This window comes from Salmo salar, unplaced genomic scaffold, assembly GCF_965601325.2.
Source record: "Salmo salar unplaced genomic scaffold, fSalSal1 ptg000691l, whole genome shotgun sequence".
NCBI lineage: Eukaryota > Metazoa > Chordata > Actinopteri > Salmoniformes > Salmonidae > Salmo > Salmo salar.
Window position 1 is genome coordinate 1,587,869 of NW_027675466.1, and position 13,848 is coordinate 1,601,716.

Consider the following 13,848-nt stretch of genomic DNA (forward strand, 5'->3'; position numbering starts at 1 on the left):
TTCCTGTGTGGAGGTGTAAACAGGGCCCAGTCAGTAGGCTCTGAGTGTGTATTCCTGTGTGGAGGTGTAAACAGGGCCCAGTCAGGAGGCTCTGAGTGTGTATTCCTGTGTGGAGGTGTAAACAGGGCCCAGTCAGGAGGCTCTGAGTGTGTATTGCTGTGTGGAGGTGTAAACAGGGCCCAGTCAGTAGGCTCTGAGTGTGTATTCCTGTGTGGAGGTGTAAACAGGGACCAGTCAGGAGGCTCTGAGTGTGTATTCCTGTGTGGAGGTGTAAACAGGGCCCAGTCAGGAGGCTCTGAGTGTGTATTCCTGTGTGGAGGTGTAAACAGGGCCCAGTCAGGAGGCTCTGAGTGTGTATTCCTGTGTGGAGGTGTAAACAGGGCCCAGTCAGGAGGCTCTGAGTGTGTATTCCTGTGTGGAGGTGTAAACAGGGCCCAGTCAGGAGGCTCTGAGGCTGAGTCAGCTATCTCTGTAAACTGGATGAGAACTAGAATCTGTGTTTACTAGTTAAGACCATTTATGATATAGTATAAGATAGTAAGGTGCACCTGTAATTGTTTTAAACCTGTAATTGTTTTAAACCTGGACACCAAATGTTCCTGCAGGTTAAAATATTGTTGAAAAACAACTAATTGATTAGGTATGTTTGGGAATAGCATTGTGTGACTGTGATATGAGAGTTGTGTGACTGTGATATGAGAGTTGTGTGACTGTGAAATGAGAGTTGTGTGACTGATATGAGAGTTGTGACTGTGATATGAAAGTTGTGTGACTGTGATATGAGAGTTGTGTGACTGTGATATGAGAGTTGTGTGACTGTGAAATGAGAGTTGTGTGACTGATATGAGAGTTGTGACTGTGATATGAAAGTTGTGTGACTGTGATATGAGAGTTGTGTGACTGTGATATGAGAGTTGTGTGACTGTGATATGAGTCTTAATCTGATGTTTGGATAGTAACATAGAAATATGCTGAATCAGATGATTGAAATGTGGATAATAAGCGGGATGATATTTTAGAAAGCAGCGGAAGGTCTATAGTTCCTGGGAGGCTTGATTTTGCCGTGGTCTCTGGGAGGTTAGAGAACCGTTGAGGATCCCATGGTCATTGTCTGGGAAACTAAAGTTTATTTTTTGTTCTGCTGGGAGGATGTTTGGAGAGATGCTTCGTTGCTATGGAGAGTCCCTGAAAAAGCAAATGGAATGGTTGTCGTGACTACCTGAGAATTTCTTACGTTTTCTATGGATTCTGTGAATATATGAAAATATGATGAATTGTATGTGTGTATAATGATTACTAGAGATTTGATGAAGTAATACTGGGAATATAATTAGATACAATTTAAACAACCCATATGTAGACGAACGTAGGCTTTGAGTTGGTATCTTTAATGGATCATTTGATAAAGATGAGGTTTAAGCATTATTAAACTGTCTACAAAGTCTGAGCAGTTGTCTCAGAAACTGATGGGAGTGTGTCCACTTTAGGGTAAGTTACCCTAACGATGTAACTATAAAACGCTTATTGGATTTTCTCCGTCCAGGTACTACATTTCAAATACATGTAAATCTACATTTGAAATGGGGGGGGGGGGGGGTTCTTCCTGGTATGAGAGGAGTTGGGGGGGAGTTTAGTTAGTTAGTTAACGAAGCTAACATTAGCTAGTTCATTATCACAAAAGTGAGAACTGCTCTAGATTGGAAACTTACGTTAATGAGTGTAAAGCCATGTTGGCTTTATGGAAACGATATACAATATATGGGAAAGAATATAGTTGAGGAAATAATCCAAACCTAGTTGTGCCTAGTTAGGACATAACGTTAGCTAGCTAGCTAACGGTACTGTACTGTAGCTCATACAACGCCGACGGTCAAACCCGGCTTTCTAATATTTACGTTCATTAACTATAGTAACGTTATGGAAGATATTCACAGAAAACTATCATTGTCTTCGTTATTGATTATTAGTATGTTATATTATTATTATACATTATTTCGAGACATATTCAGAGCCAAACATCAACCCAACTTAACCTTTTTAACTGTTGTCGCATCCAAACTTGTCACCATCGTTTTCAGTTGTAATTGCGAAGTTCCCGGAAGAAGTCCAGCAACAACGGAGGTTCCTCGATGAACCCACCTTCTAACAAGTTCTTTGAAGAACCTTTTGTGGCTGTTTTTTATTGACCAAGAACCCTACGGTTCTTAGGGGATCTGAGAACAACTCCAGTTGAACCCTTCATTTTTAGAGTTGTAGTCGGCTCTATTTACTCTCAGATTCAAACATGATAATTAGCATCAACGATCAAGTCAGCTGCTGCTGCTCCAATACAGTATGAGGTGAGACGGTGAACTGATGTTGAACTGGGCAGTCAGCTGCTGCTGCTCCAATACAGTATGAGGTGAGACGGTGAACTGATGTTGAACTGGGCAGTCAGCTGCTGCTGCTCCAATACAGTATGAGGTGAGACGGTGAACTGATGTTGAACTGGGCAGTCAGCTGCTGCTGCTCCAATACAGTATGAGGTGAGACGGTGAACTGATGTTGAACTGGGCAGTCAGCTGCTGCTGCTCCAATACAGTATGAGGTGAGACGGTGAACTGATGTTGAACTGGGCAGTCAGCTGCTGCTGCTCCAATACAGTATGAGGTGAGACGGTGAACTGATGTTGAACCGGGCAGTCAGCTGCTGCTGCTCCAATACAGTATGAGGTGAGACGGTGAACTGATGTTGAACTGGGCAGTCAGCTGCTGCTGCTCCAATACAGTATGAGGTGAGACGGTGAACTGATGTTGAATCATAATGATTAAGTTAATTAAAATGAATTTGTGAAACGGTTAAAAAATAGTATTTGTCATATTAAATATATTACTGTATTGTTATCAGATAGAAACATCATGGAATATTGTACATCATATTAAATATATTACTGTATTGTTATCATATAGAAACATCATGGAATATTGTACATCATATTAAATATATTACTCTATTGTTATCATATAGAAACATCATGGAATATTGTACATCATATTAAATATATTACTCTATTGTTATCATATAGAAACATCATGGAATATTGTACATCATATTAGCATCAACATACATTATTGTTTCATTCAATTTCACATAATAAGGATATTTAATATTTTCAAGTTCAGAAGTCAGAACTCATCACCTGCTATGTAAAAGAGACAGAAGAATGCACAATGGTCAATGCTATCTGGGATCCTTGGGACATCCCTACCCTGAACCCTAACCTTAACCCCTACCTTAACCATTTTAAATGTCAACTTCAACAGGCTAAGGACGTCCCAAGGATGTATCTCTACCTGAAAATACATGATCTAAATGATTGATCGTTGGTATTCAGCAGTCATAAAGCCTTATTTACTTTAATGAACTACTAAAATAGTGATTTAGTCAGACAGCATAGACAGCAGCTCTACACTTTATTGACTGACTGATCCATTCATCCTTCCATCCCTCCTCAGCCTTCCTCTCCTCTGAAGACCCAGTGAGGGTGGAGCTCAGTCAGAGAGCTGTTGAGGGACTGGTTAGGAAGAACACTTCTACAGCCAGAGAGGTGAGAGGTCACACATGATTTAGATGGTAAATATTTATGTCCCCTTAGTGGTTCATCACGTCAGCAAAAGGGAATATGTTCCATCATCTATATTTATTTACATTAGTGCAAATTGTTCACTGATATTGGTGTAATTTCTCACCCCTTTTGGCTGTATGAAAGTTAATTTCCCCTCAGGCACACACATTTGTTCTTTGTTATTACCCGAGCCACTGCCTGTTCAGCCTGCTATCATCCAGAAGGCGAGGTCAGTACAGGTGCATCAAAGCTGAGACCGAAAGACAGAAAAACAGCTTCTATCTCAAGGCCATCAGACTGTTAAACAGCACAGAGAGGCTGCAGCCTACATATAGACTTGACATCATTGGCCACTTTAATAAATGGAACACTAGTCACTTTAATAATGTTTGCATATCATTTCTCATCTCATATGTATAAACTGTATCTCAGTCTATGCTGCTCTGACATTGTTTATCCATATATTTATATATTCCTAATTCCATTCCTTACCTTAGATTTGTGTGTATTAGGTATTTGTTGTGAAATTGTTAGATATTAATTGTTAGATATTCCTGCACTGTGGGAACTAGAAGGACAAGCATTTCACTACACCTGCAATAACATCTGCTGAACACCTGTATGTGACCAACAACATTTGATTTATTATGAAGGTCATTTGTGTCAAATGTACTTTTCCCCTCATTCACCCCATCTCTTTACATTGCTGATGCATAATCAGTGGCCTGACTGTGTCAAAGGCCCATCCTGGTAGATCTGAACCTAATGCAGCTTGGAGTGATCAGATGTCACATTTAGGTGCCAGGTGTAACTGAGGCCATAGATGCTCCATATCCATTACTTTGAGTGGTTTATATAATATGACTAAATGCATTTCTTTCTGTGTTGCAGGGACAGTCAAGAAATGGAACAGCAAGGCCACAGAACATGACATAAGCAGAGCTGTGGGAGACCACCTCAAGCCCCTGGTAGAGCCGGGGGTGGTGTTTACCACTCCACCACGCCTTCAGCAGGCTGGAAAAGTGGGATTGATCTGGTTGATCCATTTGTTTGTGTCCGTTTCCAGTAGTTGAATCCTTTGACATATTGTTGAATTAAACATTTATCTTCAACAAATGCACTGGGTTGGTTGAAAAGTGATACTAAATGTACATACCAGCACTATTTTGACATAGTGGGAGATATAATGAATTTATACTGTTTTCATAATAAGATGGACCAAGATACGTATTGGTTTTACAAGAGTCTGTTGATTGTCAGTCATTGGGTTAATTTCTTTTGCAATATGTTCAAATCAAGCTTTATTTATACAGCACATTTCAGACATGGATGCTTCACAGGAAAAAAATAAAACAATGAAAATAAACAAATATTTACCACAACAAACATAAGATTAACAACTGAAAGACGAATTAGCATTCTAAGGAAAATCCATGGATTAAAATATTAATTGGATGCAACATCCAACCCAAAATATAAGCTTGTTTTTTTAGGAGGGGCTCTGAAAGACACTATGGGGGTGTCCACTGGAAGTTGACTAGTAACAACAACTGGGACATAAAAGACACCCACCATGAGACCCACTAAATCTGCCCAAGAAGAGGAAAACAAAAGAAAAACCCACACCAAACTTAAAGACAGGAAGTAAACCAAAAAGGTGGAGCAACTAAAGGTGTTGACTCTCCACATGTATCAAGACAACTGGAGCACTGGACCAGACACTCTTAAATAGAACCTGGACCAGCTCAGGTGAAACACCTTCTAGCTTCTAGAACTCTCGTCTTCCTAAAACTCACTAGCTTCTAGAACACTCGTCTTCCTAAATCCCACTAGCTTCTAGAACACTCGTCTTCCTAAAACTCACTAGATTCTAGAACACTCGTCTCCTTGGAACGAGCCCAAACAAAACTCAACTCCAATACGGAAAAACGTGCAGTCAAAATAAATAAAGATCCATAGCAACGCACTAGCTAAACACAAAACACAAATCTTATATCCATTTGGGGGGAAATCAGGTTGAATCTGCTCCTGAAACTAACACAACAAAACAAAAAACACATGGAAATGGAGATATCTTTCACCTCACTGGTTAGAGGACAACCTGCAGAAGACAGTCAGCTACATTTTGGAGTGATGCAGTTAAATTTAGGGGTCGGTAAACAAAGGAACACAACACTTATGTCATAACTCGATCGATATCATGCTAAAATCATTTGTGTGACAGAAGGGAGATGAGGTTGCACGTCCTGTTAAAACTAACAGCTCAAAAACCACACGGAATCTAGGAATAATGTGTTGTTACGAATCCCTTTGGCCCTGCAGTCTAGGGGAGATGGAACTGAGACCCTGTGGCTCAGTTGGTAGAGCATGGTGTTGAAAACACCAGGGTTGTGGGTTCGATTCCCACGGGGGTCAGCACGGGGGGAGAAAATAAATAAAAATAATGTATGAAATGTATGCATTCACTACTGTAAGTCGCTCTGGATAAGAGCGTCTGCTAAATGACGTAAATGTAAATAAATCATGCAAATTATAATAGTGAAAAGTAACAGTGAGAACAAAAACCATAGACAACTGAAATCTACCGTCAAACACTAAAGGTTTATTGTTTAAACACACGGTAAGGGGGGCGAGAAAAGGGGCTGAGCGGGACCCAAGCAAAGAAACAATAATCCAAAACCACCCCTAAACTAGACTAGCCTATTTCAACAACAGCTAGCTAACTAACCAAAAATACAGTGGGTTGTCCGCCCAGTTCTAACTAGTGTATTTAGACACTGTTTTCCTACGGGTAATGTTGGGCGACTGGTCTTGTTACCCCCTTTTCCCACCAAACAAACAAGTCAAACAAAACAATACTCACAGGTACCGGACAAATGGGACATGTGGGGTGAAAGAAAAACAAAAGAGATGGGGGGGGGGGGGGGAGAGAGAGAGAGAGAGAGAGAGAGAGAGAGAGAGAGAGAGAGAGAGAGAGAGAGAGAGAGAGAGAGAGAGAGAGAGAGAGAGAGAGAGAGAGAGAGAGAGAATACAAAGAGCAATTGAAAGAATGACACAAAGATTGATCTCACAGAGAGAGATTGAACACAGAGTGATAATGAGCTAGAGACTGGGGTTTTTAAACCAAGGGAAAGGGGCTGTGATTGGGTGAGGAAAGGGGAGCAGGTGTCTTCTGATTGGGGACTGATTGATGACTGATTGGGGAGTGATGATTGTCACCTGTGAGGGGAGAAGGAAAGAAAAGAAACACACATACTGGATACACACACAGGATACCTGTATCCGTAACATGTGTACATCCCTGGTTAGAGGAGAATTTGTAGAAAACAGCTAGCTACATTTTGAAGTGTTGCATTTTGATTCAAGTGGGTCACCAACGTGGTAAGTGTAACACAACTAAACACACACAAAAAAAACGTTCAATTCAGAGCCTGGATTTTCCCCTGAGGCTAATATCCAAATCCTGTTGAAATCAATTGATAAAGGGGCAAACATTTATGCTTCTACATTGTGAAATTATTAAAATCTCCTACAACAATGTTAACATTCTACATTGTGCCATTAATTCATTGATATCATGAAACAACTCCTTCATGTATGTATTTTCTGATATTTGATCTGAGATCTGCTTTGAGATTTCTCTCCTGTGTGTGTTCTCTGTGTTGTACCAGGCTGTTTGACTTAGTAAAACTCTTCCCACATCGATTAGAGCTATACGTTTTCTCTCCTGTGTGTGTTCTCTGGTGTACTGTCAGACCAGTAGATGAAACAAAACTCTTCCAACATTGATTACAGCTATGAGTTCTCTCATGTGTGTGTTCTCTGGTGTGCTATCAGGCTGGTTGAATGACTAAAACTCTTCCCACATCGATTAGAGCTATACGTTTTCTCTCCTGTGTGTGTTCTCTGGTGTAGAGTCAGATTGCTTGATGCAGCAAAACTCTTTCCACATTGATCACAGCTATAAGGTTTCTCTCCTGTGTGTATTCTCTGGTGTAATGTCAGCTGGCCAGATTGAACAAAACTCTTTCCACATTGATCACAGCTATAAGGTTTCTCTCCTGTGTGTGTTCTCTGGTGTAATGTCAGCTGGCCAGATTGAACAAAACTCTTCCCACATTGAGTACAGCTATAAGGTTTCTCTCCTGTGTGTCTTCTCTGGTGCACTCTCAGATCTGTAGATTGAACAAAACTCTTCCCACATTGACCACAGCCATAAGATTTCTCTCCTGTGTGTATTCTCTGGTGCATGTCAGCTGGCCAGATTGAACAAAACTCTTCCCACATTGAGTACAGCTATAAGATTTCTCTCATGTGTTTCGTCAGACCACTAGAGTCAGTAAAACTCTTCCCACATTGACCACAGCAATAAGATTTCTCTCCTGTGTGTGTTCTCTGATGAATTTTAATGCCTGATGAGGTGAATCTCTTCCCACAGTCAGAGCAGCAGTGAGTTCTCTTCCCTGTGGGTCTCTGCTGGTGTTTCTTGAGGTGTTCTGATCTGGAGAGACTCTTCTCTGCCTCGTCAGCATCATGAGGTTGTTGAGGCTCCCCAGAGGATCCAAGATAGTCACGTCTCTCTCCTGTGTGAACAACAAAGACAGACAGATGGTTAAAGGCCCACAACAGCAGAAATCCACTGTTTATTTGAGGTAAAAGGTCGTACCCATGAAGTTATACAACAATTGACGTCTGTTAAATTATTTGACCATTAAGACAGTCAACTTAGCAACAATCATATTTTGTCTTGTTTTCACATTAGTAGTAACTAGAAATAAGTTATTAATGTTGTTGAAACTCTAAGCAGTGTGCAAGACGACTTTTGGTCTCCAATATAGGCCCCTTTCTGTGTTTGCTAAAATTGCAGCACGAGGGCAATGCGCACACAATTTGATTGCAGAAACACCTCCCTGCTAATGAGGAAACCACTGGTTATGGATGTAGTATATCTGGTAATGAGGAAACCACTAGTTATGGATGTAGTATATATGGTAATGAGGAAACCGCTAGTTATGGATGTAGTATATCTGGTAATGAGGAAACCACTAGTTATGGATGTAGTATATCTGGTAATGAGGAAACCGCTAGTTATGGATGTAGTATATCTGGTAATGAGGAAACCACTAGTTATGGATGTAGTATATCTGCTAATGAGGAAACCACTAGTTATGGATGTAGTATATCTGGTAATGAGGAAACCACTGGTTATGGATGTAGTATATCTGGTAATGAGGAAACCACTAGTTATGGATGTAGTATATCTGGTAATGAGGAAACCACTAGTTATGGATGTAGTATATCTGGTAATGAGGAAACCACTAGTTATGGATGTAGTATATCTGGTAATGAGGAAACCACTAGTTATGGATGTAGTATATCTGGTAATGAGGAAACCACTAGTTATGGATGTAGTATATCTGCCTGGAGCAAAAATGGTGAGCGAAGATTATCGTTTTTCACAATGTATTCTGAATATTACAGCGCACTATCAGGACAAGATCAGGAGTGCTACTCAAGGAAACTCACATTAAGCTCTGTGTCTATTCACTAATTCACCACCGTGGGGGAAAACTCAGGGGAGTTCTCATAGGCTGACAGCAAAAATAGCCTCCATTTACAGGTTGATTATGAGTGCATTTCACATTACTTTTAGATTATAATTGTAGGGCTTGTTTGAACCTCCTGCTTAATATGTTTGTGTTATTGTCGCAAATCAACTGCTTTATACTTAAAAAACACTTCAACCAGTAAAATGCTCTTTGGCTTTTCCATCAGCCTGACAATGAGGGTTTGTACACTAAGTGTTTAACAAATTGGCCCATAACTTCACCTAACAATAACATAGACCTACTGTAGGACCCATAACTTCACCTAACAATAACATAGACCTACTGTAGGACCCATAACTTCACCTAACAATAACATAGACCTACTGTAGGACCCATAACTTCACCTAACAATAACATAGACCTACTGTAGGACCCATAACTTCACCTAACAACAACATAGACCTACTGTAGGACCCATAACTTCACCTAACAATAACATAGACCTACTGTAGGACCCATAACTTTATCTAACAACAACATGGACCTACTGTAGGACCCATAACTTTATCTAACAACAACATAGACGTAGGACTATAAATCATTTAATATTTCAGGTGAAACATGGAAACTAACATGTCTTTGTCATGACATTTCATAACCTGATCACCAGATAATTTTGTGAATAATCCCACTAGGCTACTCTGTAATGTGTTGTCATTCTAAATGTCCTGAATAAAGGAAAATAGCTCTGTGTGTTGTACAATAGCCTATCCATCAAGGAACAGTTCTCTACACATTATGAGCTAAGTATCTCTGTGTGCAAACAGACTAACGAGACCCTACAGTAAATCAAGCAGACAATAACACATTATAAACATCAATTTGTTAGGGATGTTGGATCCAACGTGGAGCACGGCATAACTGTCTTTACCAGAGTAATGAATGAAGAAGCACTTTGGTTGTTGTTGCATGTCGTGATGTTTGTCATGTGACTGTCATTCAGAAAATGATTTCCTGGATCAGCTGATAGTTGAACATGTGACTGTAACTAACCAGCTACAGTATTAAGAATTATGTGTAATTATTGAAGAACGACGTTAATGACAGTATCCATTTGGGTGTTGTCAATAAAGTTAAGGTGACTCGGTTAGAACCATTGGATTTAGCAAACTCTGAAATGATTTAGGATTTCTGTGCCCATGAAAACTGTTTTTCCAGCGTAACATAAGGAGACACTAAATGTTAAGTAGGTAGAGAGCATTTCAGAGATCTGAATACAAAAAACTGTCCTAACAGGACAATAACCTAAACCACAAGGCCAAATCTACACTGGAGGAGCTTACCAAGATGACATTGAATGTTCCTGAGTGGCCTAGTTACAGTTTGGACTTAAATCATCTTGAAAGTCTATAGCAAGACTTGAAAACGGCTTTCTAGCAATGATCAACAACCAACTTGACAGAACAGGAAGGATTTTAAAAAGAATAATGGGTTGATTCAGACCCTGTCAGTGTACCAGGAAGACATTGGGTTGATTCAGACCCTGCCAGTGTACCAGGTGGACATTGGGTTGATTCAGACCCTGTCAGTGTACCAGGTGGACATTGGGTTTGATTCAGACCCTGCCAGTGTACCAGGTGGACATTGGGTTTGATTCAGACCCTGTCAATGTACCAGGTGGACATTGGGTTTGATTCAGACGCTGTCAGTGTACCAGGTGGACATTGGGTTTGATTCAGACCCTGCCAGTGTGCCAGGTGGACATTGGGTTTGATTCAGACCCTGTCAGTGTTCCAGGTGGACATTGGGTTGATTCAGACCCTGCCAGTGTACCAGGTGGACATTGGGTTTGATTCAGACCCTGTCAGTGTACCAGGTGGACATTGGGTTTGATTCAGACCCTGTCAGTGTACCAGGTGGACATTGGGTTTGATTCAGACCCTGCCAGTGTACCAGGTGGACATTGGGTTTGATTCCGACCCTGCCAGCATGGCCAGAAATGTATTCCAAGGTCAGTAACTTATAACCACAGAACCACCCCAGACCTTTCATGCCTGACTAAAAACACCAAAGTATTATATTTACTGCTATGGTCTAGTATGTCACTGCATCAGACACCATTCACAATACTAGCTGAGGTACTAGTAAAACATGACATATTATTTCCTAACCATTCACAATGCTGGCTGAGGTACGAGTAAAACATGACATATTATTTCCTAACCATTCACAATGCTGGCTGAGGTACGAGTAAAACATGACATATTATTGCCTAACCATTCACAATGCTGGCTGAGGTACTAGTAAAACATGACATATTATTTCCTAACCATTCACAATGCTGGCTGAGGTACGAGTAAAACATGACATATTATTTCCTAACCATTCACAATGCTGGCTGAGGTACGAGTAAAACATGACATATTATTTCCTAACCATTCACAATGCTGGCTGAGGTACTAGTAAAACATGACATATTATTTCCTAACCATTCACAATGCTGGCTGAGGTACGAGTAAAACATGACATATTATTTCCTAACCATTCACAATGCTGGCTGAGGTACGAGTAAAACATGACATATTATTTCCTAACCATTCACAATGCTGGCTGAGGTACTAGTAAAACATGACATATTATTTCCTAACCATTCACAATGCTGGCTGAGGTACGAGTAAAACATGACATATTATTTCCTAACCATTCACAATGCTGGCTGAGGTACGAGTAAAACATGACATATTATTTTCTAACCATTCACAATGCTGGCTGAGGTACTAGTAAAACATGACATATTATTTCCTAACCATTCACAATGCTGGCTGAGGTACTAGTAAAACATGACATATTATTTCCTAACCATTCACAATGCCGGCTGAGGTACTAGTAAAACATGACATATTATTTCCTAATTGTAAAAAAATCCCCACTCCTTAATCAACTAGTCTCTCACTGTTTAACCAGAATAACATGAGTTGTGTCCTTCAAACTGTTAGATTGTTAGTCCAAAAGAATATTCAGCTACTTAGATGTCATGTATTGTCATGTTATGCTCACTATAAGAAGTCCTGAATGTATTTTAATGCCTGGAGGGGATGTGTTAATTCACAACCCATCATGTATACCTGTTAGTTCATAACCCATCATTTATACCTGTTAGTTCATAACCCATCATTTATACCTGTTAGTTCATAACCCATCATTTATACCTGTTAATTCATAACCCATCATTTATACCTGTTAATTCATAACCCATCATTTATACCTGTTAATTCATAACCCATCATTTATACCTGTTAGTTCATAACCCATCATTTATACCTGTTAATTCATAACCCATCATTTATACCTGTTAGTTCATAACCCATCATTTATACCTGTTCATTCATAACCCATCATTTATACCTGTTAGTTCATAACCCATCATTTATACCTGTTAATTCATAACCCATCATTTATACCTGTTGGTTCATAACCCATCATTTATACCTGTTAATTTATAACCCATCATTTATACCTGTTTGTTCATAACCCATCATTTATACCTTTTGCTTGAAAGGGGCGGAGCTCCCTGACCTTACTTGGCAGGAACTAATGGGGATTCATAATAAACCCCAGGAAGAGTAGCTGCTAACTTGGCAGGAACACTGGAGCTCTGTCAGAGTGAACATCGGGTTCTTGTTCACCTCCTTGACCAAGGCCCTTCTCCCCCGATTGCTCAGTTTGGCCAGGCAGCCAGCTCTAGGAAGAGTCTTGGTGGTTCCAAACTTCTTCCATTTAAGAATGATGGAGGCCACTGTGTTCTTGGGGACCTTCAATGCTGCAGACATTTTTTGCTACCTTTCCCCAGATCTGTGCCTCGACACTATCCTGTCTCAGAGCTCTATGGACAATTCCTTGACCTCATGGCTTGGCTTTTGCTCTGACATGCACTGTAAACTGTGGGACCTTATATAGACAGGTGTGTGCCTTTCCAAATCATGTCTAATCAATTGAATTTACCACAAGTCGACTCCAATCAAGTTGTAGAAACATCTCAAGGATAATCAATGGAATCAGGATGCATCTGAGCTCAATTTTGAGTCTCATTGCAAAGGGTCTGAATACTTAAGTTAATCAATTTGCAAAAATGTCAAACTGTTTTTGGTTTGTCATTATGGGGTATTTTGTGTAGATTGATGATGGGGGAAAATTTTACAATTTTAGAATAAGGCTGTAACGTAACAAAATGTTGAAAAAGTGAAGGGGTCGGAATACTTAACGAATGCTCTGTATATCACTGGCAGGGCTTTCTACCTCTGGTAGTGTTTTCTACCGCTGGGAGTGTTTTCTACCACTGGCAGTTTTGTACACAGTCATGTGATACGTGGTATAGAAAAGTCCAATCTTAGGAGAGTACATGGAGAGTACACGCACTATACAGTGTGTCTGCAGGTGTCTATCTGTCAAAACCACTGATACAGGAGCCCCTCCACCCTCTGGTGGGATGGATCATGTCTACAGAGAAACCTAGATTCAAATACTTAGATGTTTGTTTATTGGGTATATGTTGTGAAATAGTTAGATATTACTTGATAGATATTACTGCACTGTCGCAGCTAGAAACACAAGCATTTCGCTACACCCACAATAACATCTGCTAAACACGTGATGTAACCAATAAAATGTGATTTGATTTGAAATAAACGTCCTATT

General features: G+C 40.1%; 1 non-coding gene across 1 annotated transcript; it reads left to right on the forward strand.

The window, feature by feature from the left end:
* The first annotated feature begins 5,946 nt into the window (after positions 1–5,946).
* On the forward strand, positions 5,947–6,019 carry trnaf-gaa (transfer RNA phenylalanine (anticodon GAA)). The gene has a single exon. It is a non-coding gene; the product is annotated as a tRNA-Phe (tRNA).
* Positions 6,020–13,848: the final 7,829 nt, after the last annotated feature.